Source organism: Pinus tabuliformis, chromosome 8, assembly GCF_031772625.1.
Source record: "Pinus tabuliformis cultivar Carrire ecotype Pingquan chromosome 8, CPIR1, whole genome shotgun sequence".
In the NCBI taxonomy this organism is placed as follows: Eukaryota; Viridiplantae; Streptophyta; class Pinopsida; order Pinales; family Pinaceae; genus Pinus; species Pinus tabuliformis.
The window spans coordinates 736,505,725-736,516,627 of NC_142294.1; the positions used below are offsets into that span (position 1 = coordinate 736,505,725).

Here is a 10,903-nt window from a genome sequence, read left to right on the forward strand (position 1 = left end):
AGGTCTTCTCCAAGTTCATGGAGGTCTTCCCTTTCACCTTTTACCTGGTTGCCATGAAGAGCCTCCTCACGAGTCTCCTCCTGGGTGAAGTCATCCCACAACCTATCCCAAGTTGGGAGATCCTCCCATGCCACGACTCCTTTAATTAAGGCACCCCACAGCTCTGTGAACTCATTCAAATTTGTCCTTACCAATTTTGAGTCAAACACTTTCTCCCTTGTTGCAACAAGATCATCTCATAGTTGAGATATTCTAGTGAGATAAGAAGAAACAGTTTCGTTCTTGGACACCTTGATGCCACTGAGATTCTCTTTCAGCATCATCTTTTGATTCTCATTGTCACTTTGGTATAACTTGGTGAATGCCTTCCACATTTCTCTAGTTGTTTTCTTCCCAGATATGAGGGATAATATGGTCCTTCACTCTATCCAAGATAATCTTCCTAGATTTCACGTCCTTCTTATTATGGGTGGCGAGGAGTATTACATCGATAAGAGGGATTTGAGTTTGTGCTACAAAATCCCAGATCTCGTTCTCCTCTAACACCAATGCAATCCTTTCCTTCCAAATATTGTAGTTGGACAAACCATCCAGGCAATCTTCAAATCTGAGACCGGTTGTCATCCTGTCCAGCGAATCAACCACTACCAAAAGAAAATTCTCCTAATGAACAAGTTTCCTATGCTTCTATGTCCTGGGACGCACTGTCACTATCCCTCGCGACACACCTCCATGTGTTGAACCCCAACTACCTATCTTGTGTGCGCGTACATTGTTTATTGTCGAACCCACACACCAACTTGTCAACTCCAACTAACATGGTCTACATGTGTTACAATCTAGTCACGACACACGTCACGATGGCCCACAACCAATGTTACCTTGCGCGGCACAACCTTATGTTGTCACTGGTTCCTCTGAGCCCAACTAGGGACTCTTGATCTCAGACGCACGACTATGGAACTTTGACTTGACAACTCAGCCTATCTCCTTCGCCCTTGCAATACCCACGTGTTGTTCAAATCTTGTGTATCATGTTGTCGCTGCCTTACCATGCCTCCCAACCTACATGCATATGTTGTCTGGTGGCTGACCTCTACCGATCACCGAGTGTAACGCCCCCTTACAGCCCTAACCTTTCGTAATGACTCTTATTGTGTGGATTTCTTGACGGCCCACTTGTTGCAGCCTCTGACCAGTTGTCGACTGCACCCTACAATGCCCCTATCGACTTGCTATAAACTCTATGCTAATAGCCTGCACTTCCGCTATCGCATGGCCACTATACTTTGTTGACGTTCTACATTGTTGTCTCTTGTCAGCCCAATTGGTGGCTCAGCTTGTGAAAATTCTATTGCAGTTAATCTGGTAATTATTCTCCTACCTTTTAATGATTATTTGTCCCAACAAATTAATTTACTGCAAATATTGAATAAAAACACAACTGTAAATTTCACCAATTAATAAACTACAAGAACTGAGAAAACATTACACATAAAATAGACACCAAGATTTTTAGACAAATTTTCCTTGGAAAAACCCCAAGGTGGGGAACCGGAAAACTAGTTTTCAATATGAGGGTTTTATTAATCTTTAGCAAATCTATAATTGAAATAATACATAAATTGCTTGCCGTAAATTGGCAAAGCACCAACAAATTGTTTCCTTCACTTCTACAAGCTAATTCAACCTCCTAGAAGCTATTCGACCCCTCTAAATCAATTCAACCATCCTATATGGCCTTGAATAGACCCACACGTGTGGCCCTGGAGAATAACTCAGTCTCCTCTGGAAACTCACACCACCTAGAAAAACAATTTGACCCCCACTGGAAAATCGATCTTCGCTAGCACTCTCAACTTTCCCCCTGCAAATCGATCCCTTTGGCAAATTTAGTGTCGCACTGGAAAATTGGCCTCTCTCTGTCAATTCGTTCCAGTTTCTCTATCACTAAGAAACTGGAAATCGTTGTGAAGAAATTCTCTCTAGCAAATCAATCTCAATCACTACTGAACCCTCTATTGGTGTCAACCCATGCTATCATTGTGCCTTTGCTCACACGAATTGTTTTTCTCCAAGAACCCCATCACGATCTAATCACAATTAATGGCTAAGATCATCTTGACCTCATCAAGTCACTTTTCTTGAAGTCACTAAAGAGAAATTGACTTGTCTCAATTAATATTAATTAATTAACTACTTTCCCTAAATTAGACTTGGGAAAAACAATTAAAAACTAGTTAATAAATCTAATTAAGACATTTTCACTTAGAAAAATAAACTGGGTTTGGAGATAATTAATCCACTTTTCTCTTATCCTCAATGACACCTCCTGAGACAAGAACACATGTCTAAGCTACATAAACTAACACAGCTAGAGGCCACTATCACCCGCCTCCTTTCTCTCACTTGTAGTCTCACCTCAACTACTAACTTGGTTGAATTTGTTTCGACGGTTTTTTTTGTACAATATTGCCACACCAAGCTTTGACCCTGCGTCTCTACCTACCAATGGTACTGCCCATGTCGACCTAAACCAGTCACACTAATATTGCCAACCACTCCTACTACACGACTAACATGTTCTACAACTGATCTTCGTCATTGATGTGTCAACCGACTAGCTAGTCTTGACGGCTATCAGTTGCTCCGTCAACTAAGTGGGTCGTCAAGCCTGTTGGCCACAGCCCCTGCTGTTGTTTTTTATTTTATTTTTTTGAAATCGTGCGACCAAAAAAATATTGACATCTGGAAAAAAAAATCTCTTAGCGAGTTGATTCACTTCGACCCTTAAAAAAAATTCCATTTGCACGATTGTGGCCAAACTTGCTTCTAGCGATCCATTGCAAACCCGACACCTGCAATTCCGAGATCTATTCGAAGTTTCGGCTCTGATAAAATGTTATATTTTACAAAACCTAGACCCGACATTTAATTCCAAGCAATAAATTACAAAATAAACACACAGTTAGATTCCTAACAAAATTATTTAGCGGAAGCAATTAACAATCTGAATCACATGAATCGCAAATAGATTCATGCTCAACAAATCACATAGACATGAAAGGTGTCTATGTTATTCCTTGTTCATGTGGGACCCCCTATATTGGTGAGACTGGTCATTCTATCAATCAAAGGATTAATGAGCACTCAGCCGACTTAAAACATGGGAGGACCCGATCCTCCACCTTAGCAGAGCATGCTGAGAAGACGAAGCATCACGTTTGTATTGAGGAGGCACATGTTATTGCTAGGGTTTCTCAGTTTCACCACCGGAAGTTTAGGGAAGCAATTGAGATTGAAAAAAGGTCGAGCAATCTCAATAGAGATGACGGCTGGAAAATTAGCAGTCGCCGGATCCCTGCCCTCTCTTCCTAGTCGTTCCCCCCCTCCTCTGCTCCTTATGGTGTTCTTCTCTATGGAGCCTTCCTGTCTTCCCCCTCACTCTCTGATCATCGGGGTTTCCTTTTTTATCGTACCTTTATTTTCTATGTTTTAGATTTTGATATTAAAAACAATTTTGTTTGATATAAAACAAACAAACAAAAATTATCCTTTTATAAAAAAAAAATCTAACTAAATCTTGATGAAAGTTGCTTAAGATTAACTAACCAATTTAAAACAAACTTCTTCCTTCCTTACAATTAACTATATTTAACATTAACCCATTTTGGATTAAATAAAATTAAAACTAACTTACAATTAATTAACTAGATACTTAATTATATAATTTTAATATAATATTAAATATTTAATTATATTACTTTTATATAAATTTAATTTTGATTCATATTAATTAAATACGTTACCTTATAATAATAGATATTAAACTAAAGTTTAATTAACTATTAATTACATATGGGTTTAATATTAACCCTTTTAATTAAATATAATTAAAACTAACTTACATTTAAGTTACGTAACATTTAATTAAATAACTCTATCTATATAACTTTTATATAAGTTTAATATTGGTAATTTTGATTCATTTTGATTTATATATAATAGATATTAAACTAATTCTTAAATTAACTAACTTAGTATTTATTTATATAACTTTTATATAAGTCTAATTAATTCCTATATACACATTACCTTATTTAAATATGGTAATAGGCATATAACCGACTCACTTATTATTTAACCAATTTTGTTTTCCTATCCCTATCCCTTGATCCAGTCCAGTTAGTTGTTTCCTAGTCAAATATAGTCATTAGCCAGTCTGGTTGCCCAGGTCAATATAGTCGTTGCCTGGTCAAATTTAGCCATTGGATGTTCTGCTCTATCTATTTATCATGCAGCCAGGATCTGATTCTTCAACTTGTCCTGACGATGAACCACACTCGTTGGTTCGAAACACGTCGACAAATGCATTCTAATGTGATTTACGCCGAAAAATCTTCTCAAAACTTGATATGGATCACAGAAGCCTCAATTCCACAAATCAATTCATCATTAATAAAACTCAGAAATTTCTTGGGCTCTTGTCCTAGGATAATGGCCAATTAAGAAAATATAGATTAGAAATTAGAATACTTTGGATCTGATCCAATAGATCTGCTCTCTCTTGCAAATTTGGATCTCCAACCCCTTTGCACTCTCTCAGACCCACCACACACTCACTGAGATGTCGCTCTCAACCTTGTGTTGTTGTTGTGTCTTCTCCTCAACCTTTAGGCTCAATTTATAACTTTTATAAGCTAAGATCGACGGCCAAAATTAGCTAGTCAAGTTAACTGAAGATAAGTTACTTAACTTTAGTTAACTTTCTTATCTTTAGCCTCCTTTACTTTAACTCAAGTAACAGTCATAAATTTAGCTTGCATTACATGCATATCTCATGCATGTCACATGGAATTAACCTGCATGCATGCAACTCACTTGTACACTCCGCATGTCGCATGCAATCAACATGCAAGACAAAGGTCCTTCTAGTCAAGACACGGGGCTAGAAGTACCTGCCCTAACTACAAAAATCAACAAGGAGTTGGGTGTGAGTTTGTCACCATGTAAAGCCTTGGTCATCCATATGAACTTTGCGGACCAAAATCTTATTAACCTCTGTCAAATTTGTTTGGGTCTTAATGTATGCCTAGAGGTTGTGGTGCCATGAATTGGGCTTGTCCCCATTTACAGCTCCATCAAACTAAAGGACGGAGAGTTTCATATACCACTGAAAGAACTATTAGATAATGGGGATTCCCTAGGGGTTGTGGTTCTAGATGCAAGGCTTGCTGCTATGTAGTGATCAGTTGTTGGATCAAGGTTATCATAGTTTGCAACATTTGGGTTTGGAAGTCATTCTACTATTAGTGTTGTAAAACCAGTGAAACAGGAATCGGCGTGTAATCGGCAAAATCGCGCGTTAAACTCGGCTCGGCGGCTAAACGATCCGACCGAAAACTTTACGAGTCAACTCGCGTTGACCGATTCTGGGTTGTCTTTTACTTTATTATTTGTGGCCGCCAGCAGCGTATAATTGTTTCTTTTCGCTTTTCTATTTTCTATTCTCACTCTTAAGAGTCTTAGACTCTTAGTTGCTGATTTTTTTCTGATTAGTATGCAGTTTTTAACTTTTTTGTAAACTTTTAGAAGCATATGCTTCTAAGGACTCAAGACTCAGTGCTTTGGATCATGTGTGGACTCATAACACATATGAGATACTTATTTATTCATGATATTTTGGACATCTATTGATATTATGCATTGTTTGGACATACCTTTACCCAATATTAACGAAAAATGTTTTTTTAATTCAATATATGTGTATATTTTTATTTAATGAATTCAACGATTTTTTGCCGATTTTTTGCCGATTTTTTCCCGATCCGATTAAAACTCTTCGCTCTTTTGCCTCGCCGATTTATTGCCGATTCCGAGTCTGGTAACATTGTGTAAAACTAGTTGTTCCGATAAGAGTTGTTGCTCATGCATATGCTTCAACAGGATCAAAGTAATGCCTGAACCTTGAGAGTTGCCATAGTCTTTGGAAGGATTTCAAGGAGCCATAGCATAGCATAAAATGACAATATTTACTCATCCGCGTTCCAGATATTACAGTAACAGAATGGAGCCTGAAAAAAAAAATCACGTGTGGTACCATATCGTGTACTTTGGTTGTGGTTTCATGGGTTTTGATAAACAGTGCAATTAAGTAACCAGAAATATATCTGACACAAGCAAATCATGGAGAAGCACTGCAAAAAAGCTGCAAAGAACCAACAATTCTGCAGATCATAAACATAGCCAATGATTGTAGAATTTTTGCAAAAATAAAACTGCAGAAACACAAAAAATGGAAAGCACAACCCAAGCAATAATATGTGAACTACATGTCAGGCCTGAAAATATTACTCTGGTGAAGTCGACAAGCCTGCACATTGCAAATTGCTCAAACCACTTGGAGAGAAATCAACAGAGAGTCCAACATAGAAATAAGTCCCAAGGAGGCCAGGATGATGGAGATCTTGTAAATGTTTAATCTTTTAGGCTTTAATACCAATGAATAATAACACAAAAACAAGATGTAAAAATGACTCACACACAAGGAAAACCTAATAATAAGTAGGCAAATGGCAAGGAAGATTGTTGCAACGTACACATATGTACACTATGTTGTACCATCTATAATAAAGTACGAGATAGTTAGAGAGTGATCATACTTGATCAGGTCTCATAGACTTACAAAATACCATACATATCTAAATGAGTGATCAAGTTTGATAGAGTCAACTATGAATTATTAAGAATGAAACAGGAGAAAAACAAAATAAATAAAGTACAACGGCATAAATTACAAATATAGTACATAGTTTAAATAAGTCCACTTAGGAACTTAAGGCCTAAGCTTGTTGCAGTCAAAATTTGATGATTAGAGGAGCCATCCAAGGGGAACGCCTAGCACAATTGTACATAACTTGTGGACCATCATTTACCTTACGAAACAAACTCCACCAAAGGTTTGAGCTTTGACTTCCTATAGATTATAATGTCTGCCTTTCTATCTTGAACAATCTTGCCTGCTAGTACCGCATATTTCTTTCCACTATGCACCAAAACTCTAACATTCCAAGAATTTAATTTTGCTCTCATGATCAGAGATTTGTTGATTCATTAAATCATTAAAAGCATTGTGAAAAGGAATTGTAGAAGGTATAATTGTGTCCTTGGGCTCACTTTTGTCTATTCCAACCTATTTTCACCATTTATCCTCATAGCATGGTGTACTTATTGCATCACAGGTCTTGACATTTTTTCATATTAAAGTGATAGGAAGAAGTAGCTTCTATATGTTGACCAAGACAAACTCTAAAATGTGCCACGTTTTCTCTTCTTCCCCATCCCCTTGGATGTTATGAGAGTTGTGCTTCCTCACTCTTGTGTTCCCAATAGTGTCATGCAGTCACTTCCCTGAGGACATCATTTTCCAGTACATCAGCCCTTTTACAGTGATTGATGACTCCAATGAGGAGCCTGCCTCTCACTCTATTCATTTGGCCTCAACAGCTAGCTTCAGCATCCCTGGACATACTCTCTATTGTATTCCACCCATTCACCCAGATTTAGTTGTTAGCATTTCTCTTGTACTCCTATCTTCTCTTAAAGTTTCTTTTAGCTAGGGAATTGATCCTTATCTTTATCTGCTTTTTGATAGCATTGATTTGGGAGTTTCTTTCACAGTCCCGCTTTTAATTACATTGGATATCCTCTCTTAGTCCCATTGACCTACTTTTGTGATGATTAGTTAGAAACAAATAAAATCTTCTCTTAATCTATTTGATTCCAACACCAAAAATTCCATGCAACCACCTATATAAGCCAATCAAGAAAGTTTATTCTATCCACAGAGAATATCTCTTTTGAATAGCATTGTTGATGTCAAGCTGAGCCTATCAAGATTGTACATAATGTGGCATATCAGTCATGTTCCACAGCCCAGCTTGTACAGTTGCTTTAGTACTACTCTCATTTAAAAGTTGCACCGATGCTGGCACTTCCTAAGCCACACATTGATTCCACATTCCAAGAGTTGGCCTTTGTCCACCTTTTCACTGTCTTCATAAGAAGGCATTCTTCTCATGGATTGAAAAATTATTGCCTGCCTGGTTAATTTGTCATAGATTTCTTGAGCTATAGGAACCTCAGACAAATCACCCATGTAGTAAGCGCTGCTCATAGAACCTTCTTTTCTTGATCATTATAGAATATTTATGAACTACAAAAGAGGCTTTTGCCTCATTAAACTCCTTAAAGTTGTCATTGTCTGCTAAAGAGTTAAGAGGATACTCGTTTTCAGTACATTCAACAGATGACTTGAACTTTCTTTTGTCTTTCATCTCCAGTAAACCCTACTCCATGATCCAATGGATCCCAGAGTCATTAGCAAATGTCATAATTTTATTTATGTTTCCATTAATTTTAACTTCTGCTGTCTTAATTTTCTTCAAAGAAGATATTTTTGAAGATGTGACAAACATGTCATTCTAGGGAACAAAACTTTTCACCCAATTATCATTAGACTGGAAAACATGCTTGTTGAAGGAAATTTGCAAAAAAAAAAGCCTTCGTTGTTGTTGACTTTCATTAACCCCATTTGAGATACAGTCCCAGCTTTTTTCCATGTGGAAGCTATGGTTCATGAATGATATGGAACCTTGGCTGAGTTTGCTAGACCATGAGTAACTGTCTTTATTTTTCTTCCCCTCTTAATATGTTGTCTTCAGTGCATGCAGCTGAGAAAACAGGCAGAAAAAGCAAGAGATATTACCTGTATCAAGGGATGGCTTGCTGGGAGAATCTTGGAGGGCAGCCTCATGGAGACGTTCACTCGTTTCAAATCATCTTCAAAGGCCCCACGAATCCATACCGTTTCTGCAATACAACCCCAACAGAAGTGAAGAATCATTGAAGAAAATTTGGATAAACAAAAGTGACTGAGAATTCTACTGCAACTATTAGTGGCAGCAAAAGTATGTAGGCATCAGCGCAATTGGCACAATTCTGCATGTTTCCTGTAGATTTTATTAGTTCCTGCATTTGGCATATGAGTATAGTCCCCGCTTTACACGATTATTTTGATTTGGCATCTATGCTAAACTTCACTGATGTTTATAGAAATCACACTTTCAATCGGAATTATTTTAAAAGAGAAAACGCTTTTGTTTATTTAAATTTGATAATTCTATTATTTTATTCGCTGGAGGATGGTAATGGAATAAAATTCTTGCGTATTTGGCCCTTCTTTGTCGGATACAGAATTACTTCTATGTATTCAAAGTGACAGATGTGAAAGTTTAATCAGGAATGTCAATTGGCTCAGCGAGACAAAATATCCTGAAATTCGCTATGGGTACTTTCACTAACCCGGACCAGGATATAACATCCCATAGGGAAGAAATTCTGGAATCTCGATCTGACCCAGTTCAAATGGCTTCCTTGCAAATACAATAGAATTTAATCGAACATGTTCCATTTCGTCCCTGACAAATTTGTGGAAGCTAAAGCCGAAAACCCACTCATTGTTTAATCGTAATCGAATGGATCATTCGATTACACAAGTGCCAAAACATTTCATCAAACAAAAAAAGGCAACGAGAGGTGGCACAGCATCAGAGCGCCAGTGATCTTATACAAATATTTCGATGATCCGAATTGTCATTCCAAAAAACAGAGACAGATTGTACAGAAAGATATTGCACCCTTACCACAAGAGTCGGCATGGTGTTGAATCCAATGAAAAGACCATTGACATCTCCTCTTTCGGCCTTTTCCGTTCGTGTTAGTGGCCAAAGAGGTTTGCACATTAATGTAATTGGGATTGTTTTCAGGTTGTTAATTTTTTAATCCTCACACTTAGATTTTTATCTTTAATCTCTCTTTTCGCCCGGAGAGCCTTTTTACAGCGTAGCAGCGAGTCCAGATGAGTCTACATTTATTTTAAGTGAGAAAGAAATGAAATTATTTTAAAGTTTATGAGGTTAAAGATGGTTTATGGGACACATTGCTTTTTCATTTGATTGATGTATTCGGCTTTTTTTTTGTGAAGCTTCAAAATAAATGCTCCCAGTTTCTCGACAAACTCCTTGCTAAATAGATTATCCCAAGAGCTAGCTGCCAACGTATCTACAAAACTTTCCCTGTTGTCTTTGAAGGCCTCACATTCTAAAATGAAATGTTTTTTTGTTTTCACTTTTCCTAAAGAACAAAAAATGCATACTCTTTCCTCCCACACTTCCTTTGGTCTTTTCCACCGCCCTGTTTCACAATGGAGTTGATAAGAATTAGTTCTTAACTGAGCAATAAGAATTTTGGCTCTCCAAGAGATATTGGTCTTTATGTATGCTTTTGGTTGATGACTATGAGTGGGATTAAACACTTCAATATAGTAATTTTTCTTTTTTTCGAGCTCTTTATTCCAAGTACGCTTGTGGAACTTTTCCATAATAAATGCTTTTATCTCTTTGCTGTTTATGGGACACACGTTCAAGCAAATACCCCATTTACTAAATCATTTGTTATTTTGTTGCATCCAAGTTTTTTTGTTCTTGCACAATCTATCATTAAATACAACCTTAGGCCATCTACCCTCTTCCATTTGCTCAATTTTTTTTACATACCTTATTACTCGCACCATAGCAATTGCTTCAATAGGAGCAGTCCGTGTTTCACTTAACAAGATATCATAAGGAACTGCACTTTTAATCTTAAATGTGTTTGTAATCAAATGCTTCTGAATTTTCTCAATTTGTCTCCACTGCATGTCGGATGTACTGCTGGCCCATAGTTCACAACCATAGAGAATCATCGGAATCACTAAAAGCCCAAAAAGAGTTTGAGTGGTTTTCCAGTCCATAACTCTACCTCTCTACACCTATTTTGAAAAGCATAAAATGCTTTCCAACCC

At 37.3% G+C, this 10,903-nt stretch overlaps 1 protein-coding gene across 4 annotated transcripts in view; it reads right to left on the bottom strand.

Annotated features, from left to right (window-relative positions):
• Nucleotides 1-9,858, bottom strand: part of LOC149237685 (glycosyltransferase family protein 28) — a 187,536-nt gene extending 177,678 nt beyond the window's left edge. The window contains exons 1-2 of one of the 4 annotated variants that reach the window (XM_089372744.1): nucleotides 9,705-9,858; nucleotides 8,768-8,871 (exon numbers count right to left, since the gene is read on the bottom strand). The gene's annotated coding sequence lies outside the window, so the exon portion shown is untranslated. The other 3 variants (XM_089372745.1, XM_089372746.1, XM_089372747.1) reach the window with 3 other exon arrangements.
• Nucleotides 9,859-10,903: the final 1,045 nt, after the last annotated feature.